The 9,679-nt window shown below is 46.5% G+C and overlaps 1 long non-coding RNA gene across 1 annotated transcript; it reads right to left on the bottom strand.

Moving 5' to 3' along the window:
- Positions 1-6,051: 6,051 nt before the first annotated feature.
- LOC130070370 (uncharacterized) lies at positions 6,052-6,935 on the bottom strand. Its single transcript, XR_008803872.1, has 3 exons — positions 6,524-6,935; positions 6,161-6,269; positions 6,052-6,081 (listed from the first exon to the last, which is right to left on the bottom strand). It is a non-coding gene; the product is annotated as an uncharacterized LOC130070370 (long non-coding RNA).
- Between the last annotated feature and the right edge of the window lie 2,744 nt (positions 6,936-9,679).

Genomic DNA, 9,679 nt, shown 5'->3' with positions numbered 1-9,679 from the left:
CGAGGAAGTGACTAAATCGTGGAACGCCCCCTTCTCCGCCAGGCTGCGTACCTCTGCCTCTGCTGCTTTCTCCTCGGTGGATGGCGCGAAGGACAGAGGATACCTTTCTGTTCCTCCTGTGGAACCAGCTGTAGCGTCTCATCTCTGCCCGCCCGCCGCTGGACGGCGCGCTCACACGACGCTACCCTCTAAAGCCTGCCGAGTGACGTCAACCATGCACGGTCGCGCTTACACCGCCGCCGGGCAAGCAGTTTCAGCGCTCCACACTATGGCTATCCTGCAGATCTACCAAGCCGACCTTCTCCTTAAATTGGACGAGGAAGGACCCGGAGCGATCTGCGTGGTGGACCTGAGAAGCGCTACAGACCTCGCTCTTCGCGCTACTAAAGCCGCTGCACAGGCCATAGGACGGAACATGGCCTCTCTCACCGTGGCTGAGAGACATTTATGGCTGACGCTGTCCGAGATGACGGAAGCCGAGCGCTCTGTGTTCCTCGACGCGCCCATTTCACAAGCGGGCCTTTTCGGATCTGCCGTCAAAGATTTCGCGGACATATTCATGGAGGTGCAAAAGACTTCGCAGGCCATGAAGCACTTCCTTCCGAAGCGCTCGAGCTCCGCTGCAGGTCGCTCAAAACAGCCGTCTGCTCACAGTTCTCAGCCGCAGCCTGCACCACCCGCCGCCGCCGCTTCACAGCGCCGCCACGCCCGAGACCAAAGACCGCGCTCTCGCTCTGCCGGACGCCGCCCCCCTCAGCGCGGGCCCCGGCCGAGGATTGAGATCAAGCCCGAGGCCTCAAAATCTTCCTAGCCATTCTAGGAAAGCGACGGTGTTCAGATCCCGCTGCGGCCGGATTTCCACCAAAACTTCTCGCTCGGTCAGTTCCAAACATCGCGACTGTCCCAGTGTATTTCGCAGTGAGCCAGCCGGTGTCTCAGCCTGTTTGCCTGCGCACAAAAGCCGTTTTTACGGCTACCCAGATAAATCCAATAAAGAGTGCATTTTCTGGTGTTCCGGCCACGGCCGATGGTGTTATAAGTGTTGTAAGAATGCCCACCCAGTGCCCATTCACACACACAGACACAGCCCGCCACGGTGCAGGGCTAGCACAAATAAAATCGACTCCGGTCGATTGTGCAAACAATGTAGTAAACGCGCCCATGTCACCATGCCCGCTCACACTACATGCTGCGTGTCCCTTGGTTTCTGTAAAAACGAAACCAACACACATTCAGTCGGCCATGAACGACAGTGTTTTCAGTGTAATAAATGTGCCCGCAGCCCCGCGCCCACATTTTGTCACAGACACGCCGATTCCTACGGGATCTCCCCCGCTCGCTTTTTCTGCACAATCTGCCATAAAAAAGCTGAGCGCGGTCAGGCCGCCCGCTGTGATCAGCGCGCCCCCCGCCTCGAACGCTGTAAACACGGTGTTGTGTTCCCAGTATGCCCGGGCTCTCGAGCTGCCGTTTTGCCGCGACCAGAGCCCGGATTTCATTCTGCCCCTAGCTATTCATGCAGATGCGTGGTCAAAGCTTCCCGGGGTATCAGAATGGGTGCTGAACACTATAAAGAGAGGCTATTCGCTACAATTCGCTCGACGCCCGCGCCGTTATACGGCGCGCGTCGAAACTACGGTGAAAGACGAAGTGTCTCATCTACTTCGTGCCGAGATAGCGAAACTACTGAGCAAAGGGGCTATAGAACCTTTATCTCAGGCTCAGAGCGAAGGGGGCCTATACAGCAGATATTTTCTGGTACCGAAAAAGGATGGGGGTCTCAGACCCATTTTAGATCTACGACAGCTGAACAGAGTGCTTGTCAAACGCCAGTTCAGAATGCTTACGACCAGGAAAATCCTCGCGCAAGTGCGCCACGGGGACTGGTTTATGTCGATAGATCTGAAAGACGCCTATTTCCAAATACAAATAGCGTCCCATCACAGGCGATTTTTGAGATTCGCCTTCGAGGGCCAGGCATATCAATACACAGTCCTGCCGTTCGGCCTGTCCCTAGCACCTCGTACATTTACGAAGTGCATGGACGCGGCGCTCGCACCCCTGAGACTTCAGGGCATGCGAGTCCTGAACTACTTGGACGATTGGCTGATTCTAGCTCGATCACGATCGGAGCTCATAGAACACAGGGCCGCATTACTCGAGCACCTCGAGGAGCTGGGCCTCACAGTCAATTGGACGAAGAGCTCACTGTCTCCCAGTCAGAAAATTTCCTTTCTGGGAACCGTGTTGGACTCGCTGTCCATGGCAGCACGCCTGTCACCAGAGCGCGTGCTAAATATTCAGCCCGGCGTGAAATCCTTCCGCCATGGCGCGATAGTTCCGCTCAAAAGGTTTCAGAAAATGCTGGGGCTGATGGCCTCAGCAGCCTCTGTACTCCAGTTGGGCTTGCTCCGCATGCGCCCACTGCAGATGTGGCTGAAAGCGCGGGTTCCACCCAGGGCATGGACAGCGGGTCTGTTTCGCCTCAGGGTCGACCTTCAGTGTGTTTCAGCTCTGGAACCTTGGAAAATAACCGACTGGTATCAGTCAGGTGTGAGTCTGGGGACCGCTTCGAGTGTGAAGGTGGTGTCTACGGACGCCTCCACCTCGGGGTGGGGAGCGCTGCTCGAGGGCAGACCGCTAGCTGGCCTGTGGTCAGAACGGGAAAAGCTCCTTCACATAAACTGCTTGGAGATGATAGCAGTCGACAAAGCGCTACGGCGTTTTTGTCCCCAGGTAACAGGCCACCACGTCTTGGTCCGGTCGGACAACATGTCAGTGGTGGCATACATAAATCGCCAGGGCGGCGTCAGGTCACGAAACCTTCACAGGCTGACGGAACGCCTTCTGGTCTGGGCTCAGCACAACCTGCTCTCACTGAGAGCGGCGCACGTGCCTGGTCACCTGAATGTGGGACCAGACAGACTGTCCAGGAACAATGTTCCAGCAGGGGAATGGTCGCTGCACCCGCAGACGGTCCAGCTGCTGTGGAAAACGTTCGGCAGAGCACAGGTGGACCTATTCGCGTCCCACGAAAACGCTCATTGCCCGGAGTTTTTCTCGAAAAGCAAGGACGCGCTGGCTCATGTTTGGCCCCGCTGCCCCCTATATGCTTTTTCTCCTGTCTCGCTCCTGCCTCAGGTGTTGGAACGAATCAGGGAGAACGGATGCCCAGTGCTGCTCGTAGCTCCGCTCTGGACAAACCAGACGTGGTTCCCTGCCCTGATGCAGCTGACCAGCACTGCCCCATGGCCTGTACCATTGAGGAGAGACCTCCTCTCTCAGGCGGAGGGCTCGATTTGGCACCCTCGCCCGGAGTTGTGGTCCCTGCACGCATGGGCCATCAACGGGTACCCGCTAGCCTCCCAGAAGGAGTGTTAAACACGATCGCGCAGGCTAGAGCTCCGTCTACCAGGCGGCTCTACTCCTCGAAATGGTCTGTTTTCTCTGCATGGTGTCAAGCCCAGAGCTTTTCACCTGTGGAATGCGGGGTTTCGGAAGTGCTTTCCTTCCTTCAAGAGCTACTGGATAAGGGCAGGACCCCATCCACGCTCAAAGTATATGTGGCGGCCATAGCAACGTTTGCAAAACCGGTGTCTGGCCAGTCGCTGGGGAAAAACGACTTAGTCGTGCGTTTCCTTAGGGGAGCTCGGAGGCTGAACCCTCCCAGGCCCCCTTCAGTCCCGACGTGGGACCTTTCCACGGTCCTGGAGGCCATGAAAGGCGCCCCGTTCGAGCCAATCCAGCTGGTGGACATGAAACACCTGTCGTTCAAAACAATGTTTCTCATGGCTCTCGCTTCAGTGAAGCGCATAGGGGACTTACAGGCGCTTTCAGTAAGCGCGTCGTGTATGGAGTTTGGGCCTAATGACTCGAAGGTCATTCTCAAACCAAAGCACGGGTATGTCCCGAAATCCCTCAATACACCGTTCAGGGCCCAGGTAATTTCCCTGTCCGCCCTTCCGGTTCTCAGTGAGGAGGAGGATGCAACTCTCCTTTGCCCCGTCAGGGCATTGAGAGCTTATGTGTCACGCTCGTCTGTTTTCAGACAGACGGAGCAGCTTTTTGTTTTGTTTGGCGGGCGTTCCAAGGGACTCGCCGCCTCAAAACAGAGCCTATCCAGATGGATAGTGGATGCCATTGCGCTCGCTTACTTTGCGAAGGGCCTACAGTGCCCCTTGGGTGTCAGGGCGCACTCCACGAGAGGCGTGGCCTCTTCGTGGGCATGGTCGAGCGGGGTTTCCCTGCAAGATATCTGTACGGCCGCGGGCTGGGCCTCGCCGTCTACATTTATAAAATACTATAACCTGGAGGTACCCGCCTTACAAGCTAAGCTTTTGGCGGTCTAAATTCAGTGCTATCTGCCCCGCTGTGCGGCCCAGATGCTGAGTTTACTGCAGCCCCATGAGTGTTGACACACGTATGGCCACCCAGATCAGGCTGAAAGCTTTCACCCTGGCTGCGCGTTTTATTGTCATATAATAGCCCCGCTGGGTGCTTTTTTATAGGGAATGACGCTTCCAGCCTCTCTTCCTCCACTCTATGTGAGTTTATGGTGATTATGCATTACATGAGCCCTGGGCTTCGGCCCCCGGGACTTTGGTGTTGGATCCCTGTACGCACGGCGTGTTGCATTGTGTTCCCCTAGCGTAAGCTATTACGCAGTACGAGAGATACTCTCGTAAGAGAACGTACTCGGTTACTAACGTAACCTCGGTTCTCTCTAGAGAGGGAACGAGTACTGCGTATCTTGCCGTGCTTGGAATACGCTCTGGTTCGCTTCAGTGATAAAAACCAGCTTGTATCAGCCTAACGAGCATATTTATAGGGTGAGACCACGCCCCTTCTGGCGGGACGTGACGATATGGGCGCGAATTGCCCCCATTGGTCATTACGTCACGCAGAGTCTCTCTCGATAGGCTGCTGCATTTGCTGCAGAGCAACCAATAGGCGCGCGAGCTGTTTCGCCTATGTCTGCTTGCTGCTGCAAAGCGTTTTACATTAATAAAAAATTAAGGATAATTTTTGGCTTCAATATCTCGCGGAAAAGAGTTTTTCCCCTAGCGTAAGCTATTACGCAGTACTCGTTCCCTCTCTAGAGAGAACCGAGGTTACGTTAGTAACCGAGTACGTTTACGTTAGTAAGCGAGTCGTTCTTAAGTATTTAGTTGAACACCAATAAGTGTAACAAAATAAAACATGTTGGAAACATCTTTATCACATAATTACTGTCTTTTCACTGTATTATTTTAAAGATTGGAAACGAATGGATTGTAAAACTAAACAATTATTTTTATACTAAAACATTATTTTCAGGAACAGCTCATTTAATTTCTAAGTAAGTTGATATTTGACGTAAACTCTTGCCAAGATTTTAAGAGTGCAAAGTAAATGTTTATAATGTGTTAATCAAAACATAACGTATTAAACATACTGGAGACATGCATCGACTTTTTAGTTTTGTCGACTGTAGGCTATATTCAGGTTTCAGCAGTTCTGTGATCACCAGTACAGAACCGAGAACTTTTTCTTTTGGACACGTTCGATACAGAGAACCGATGAGCTGGAGATATTGAGCATGCGTGATAGCCCCGTCTCTGAACCGAACGCGGAGGCGGAACCATTGCAACTCTGCCATCATTATGTTAAGCCCGCCCACCGACTCTATACACTATGTGATTGGCCTGACTAGATTTTGATTTCTAGGCTAATTAATGCCTTTGTCTGAATTTATTTTTATCCGCCGGGATGATAGAATTGACGTCATTACTTGAGGACGTAAAAGAACTGGGGAACTGTTTTTTTTTAACCGGTTCATTGAAACAAACTGTCCGAAAGAACAGATTCGCGGAAAATAACCGGACTTCCCATCACTATTATATACAAATACTATAATATACTATATACAAAAAAAAAACAATATTACAACAAAACATAAAACAAACCCAGAAAAGGAAAATCCACCAACAGGTATATGATACCGCCTGTACATTTTTTAAGTTTGTTGAGATTTTTGGATGTCCGCAGCTCAGTGACCTTTTGAATAATAGTTGGCCCCTGGAAATTTCTGGATCACTGCATCTGTAAAAAAGACAAATTATTTTATTGGCATTTGAATTTGTTTTTAATAAGTCTTTACTGTTGTGTAAAAACAGCATACTCAGTTTCCTGTAGGCTGGAAGGTGATGCCAGTTGTTCCTGTGTGCTCTGCTCCTTCGCTTCAAGACATTTTCCCAGCTTGCCCATTGTACTAAGGAGTTTTGGCATTTCTAGGAAGCAAAAAAAAAAAAAAAATTGATTTTCAGTATCAGTATTTTCAATTTTAGCACAATCATCTTGCCCAAAACTCGGAAATAATAGCAGAGTGGATTAGCTGATGGCATTAAAACAGATAAACAGATATAGACTTGTATATAAGCTTTACCATAAGTAGAAACGGGTAAAAAAATAAATAAAATAAAATAAATAAAAAATAAATAAAATAAATAAATAAAATAAATAAGTAAAAAAATAATCTTGTGACCTTTTGTGGCTAGATGGTCCATCATTACTGGTCTCCTCTTCAACAAGCCTAGGGTTTGGCCTGCATTTTCTTTTGCTCTGAAGTTTTGGACTGGACTGATGTTGTGTCCTCATTCGTTTTTCTAGGGTGGACTGTCTCTCTGTGGGGGAAAAAGGGGAATACAAAATGTAGAATCTAAAACAAAAGATACAACTAGGGCTATGACAATGACAACAACATAGGCTGACCGAATGTAAACGCTTATGCACCCACAAAATTATTGATGTCATAATGGGGGACAGTGTTCAAAATATTAGCACACATACTGACAGGAATTAAATATCCTGCAAGTTTACATTGGCATACATTTGAGATATTTTTACTTTAGTATTATTGTATTAGTTAGTTCTAGACTCTAAAGGCATATATTGTATTTTTTTCTCCACTACATGATGTGTTTGACAGCTGAAATCTTACTTTTTTTAAAGATATTATTCTCACATAAAAAACATTTAAATATCTTAGAATGATGCACTGCAGTGTAACGTTAGGCCTACTCCTAGCTCGTAAACATGACCATGAAAATGAGAACATGAAAATGCAACGCACAAAATAAAGCAGTTAATATTAACGTTAAAAAAACCTTAAAGGCACACTGTGGAACTTTTCAACCTTTATAATATATTACCAAAACCCATTGAGATGGTACATCGACTTACAATAGGTTGAATGACACGTCTGCCGAAGCCTGAAGGTGTCTGTATCGCTTTTACTAGCACTATGTAACTTCGGGTTTCGGGTAGGAACCTGAGCACAAAAAGAACTACAAAATTCGACCGCTTTACGGCATACGTCACTTCCCCCACCACCCCAACTTCCTCAAATTCTAACGTGAGAGCTCAACTCGCGTTTGATTGCCGGCGTCTGTATGTTGTCGTCATGGCTGAATCAACAGCTACTCGGAAGAAAGCGAAGAAAGCAAAGATTTTGTCAGAGGAGACCAAAAAAAGAAAAAGGGAGAGTTTAAAATAAACATCGGCATAAAAGTGTATATATAATGTAATATTTACTGCGAATTCGTGTAACAAAACTGATATAAGTCACAACATACTGCCGTATACAAATGTAAATGTTTTTTTTCCTTTCATCCCATATATATTTGTATTTGTGTAAAAGGAAAAACAAACTGAAGACTACAAATAACGGAAATATGTAGTGAGTTATATCAGTTTTGTTACACGATTTCCCGACTACTCGATTTCATCTCCAACCCATTGCAAAGAGATCCTGAAGACGTTAATTGTTTGCTTCAGGTGTGTTTGATTAGGGTTGGAGATGAACTGTGCAGGACAGACGATCGGCAGGAGCAGGATTGGGCAACCCTTGTCAATGCGACTTACCTGATCAGACATTGTTTTCTGCGTATGCTACTTTTATTCAATTTGTTTTCTTTATAGGATTTATAGTATTAATCTTATATTTATATTATTATTTTGGTCAGTAGTGAATTGATTAACTTTCTCCAACATACAAATCAAATGCCGTCTGCACACACATAAAGACACGGGAGGTTGACCGGTTGACTGTTGACTTTTGCGACAATGCTGCGGCGCTTGTGGCCTCTAGGGGCACTAGACGTGAAAATTGCAGGTCGAGCGCACCCTAGTGGCCAAAAATTCCACAGTGTGCCTTTAACAGTTAAACACTGAATATCTGCTCAATTATCCGATCTGTGCTAGCTTCGATATGATCAGTAGCTTATAAATAGCTCATGCAATTCAGCGATTATTTTAATTATTTATTATCTGTGCAATATCAATGTGTGAATTATAATAAAATTTCAGAAATTAACTTACCTGCAACACAGTTGCCTCGTACGGCCATCCGCCTTTAGGTTTTTTCTTCAGTCCACCTCTCCACTCAATTAAATATAGCCAGATCTGTCATCAAGTCCTTCTAAGAAATCATTAATATTGAAGTTTTTTATGTGTGATGTTGGAACAATGCTCCAACTTTAATTATCAGCTTCTTCTTTCCACTCGACAAGGGCGAACATTCTTCATCCGTTGGTCGCTGAATGCGCGTAATTTGACGGTCTTTTGATTGCGTTTGAATTTTGGCGCGCCTAATAAAGATAGTGCATTAGGCAATGACGTAAGGTATTGGGGTGGAACCGCATGCTAATAAATGCATAGATTATTCCAACATTAATAATTTAGAAACCATTATAGTATCTCTGGATGCGGAAAAAGCCTTTGACAGAGTTAATTGGAAATTTCTATTAGCTACTTTAAGTAAATTCGGCTTTGGATCAACCTTTATTAACTGGATTAAGATCTTATATAAATCCCCTAATGCAAGAGTTAGGACAAATGATCAAACCTCTCCTAGCTTCAATCTGCAGAGAGGCACTAGGCAGGGATGCCCTCTTTCCCCATCACTTTTTGCCATCTTTATAGAACCTTTAGCAATGGCAATAAGGCAAAATCAGGATATTAAAGGTGTTTGGTCCTTAAAGAATGAACATAAGATAAGCCTTTATGCCGACGACGTTTTATTATTCCTTCAGAACTCATGTACATCTTTCTCTGAATCAATCTCATTAATCAATAAGTTCTCATCCTTGTCCGATTATTCTATTAACTGGTCAAAGAGCACAGTTCTACCGATTAATTGTAGGTTTCAAGGGCCATCCAATATAGCATTACAATCAGGTAATATAAGATATCTTGGCATAAACATCTCTTCCAGATTGTCAGATTTATTAAAGTTAAATCACACTCAACTACTGAAGACCATAGAAGACGATCTTGCTCGGTGGAAATCTTTACCCATCTCACTCATGGGTAGAGTTGCCACCATAAAAATGATGATATTGCCTAAAATCAATTACTTGTTTTCTATGGTCCCTACGAAACCTCCCTATACATGGTTTAGATCACTAGAATCACACATTTCTCAATTTCTCTGGAAGAATAAACCCTCTCGAATCAGCCTGAAAACTCTACAGAAAACTAAAGACAGGGGTGGACTAGACTTCCCTAATTTCCATCATTACTTCTTAGCAAATAAGTTACAGTATATTTCTAAATGGCTCAAACCTAGTGCATTGGATGAAACATGGATGGATATAGAGCAAACACTATGTGACAACCTGGAAATTTCTAATCTTCTGTA

Source organism: Rhinichthys klamathensis, unplaced genomic scaffold (genome assembly GCF_029890125.1).
Source record: "Rhinichthys klamathensis goyatoka isolate OS25496 unplaced genomic scaffold, OSU_Roscu_1.1 h1tg000404l_1, whole genome shotgun sequence".
Taxonomy (NCBI): Eukaryota; Metazoa; Chordata; class Actinopteri; order Cypriniformes; family Leuciscidae; genus Rhinichthys; species Rhinichthys klamathensis.
This window is presented reverse-complemented; position numbering and strand designations above follow the sequence as displayed.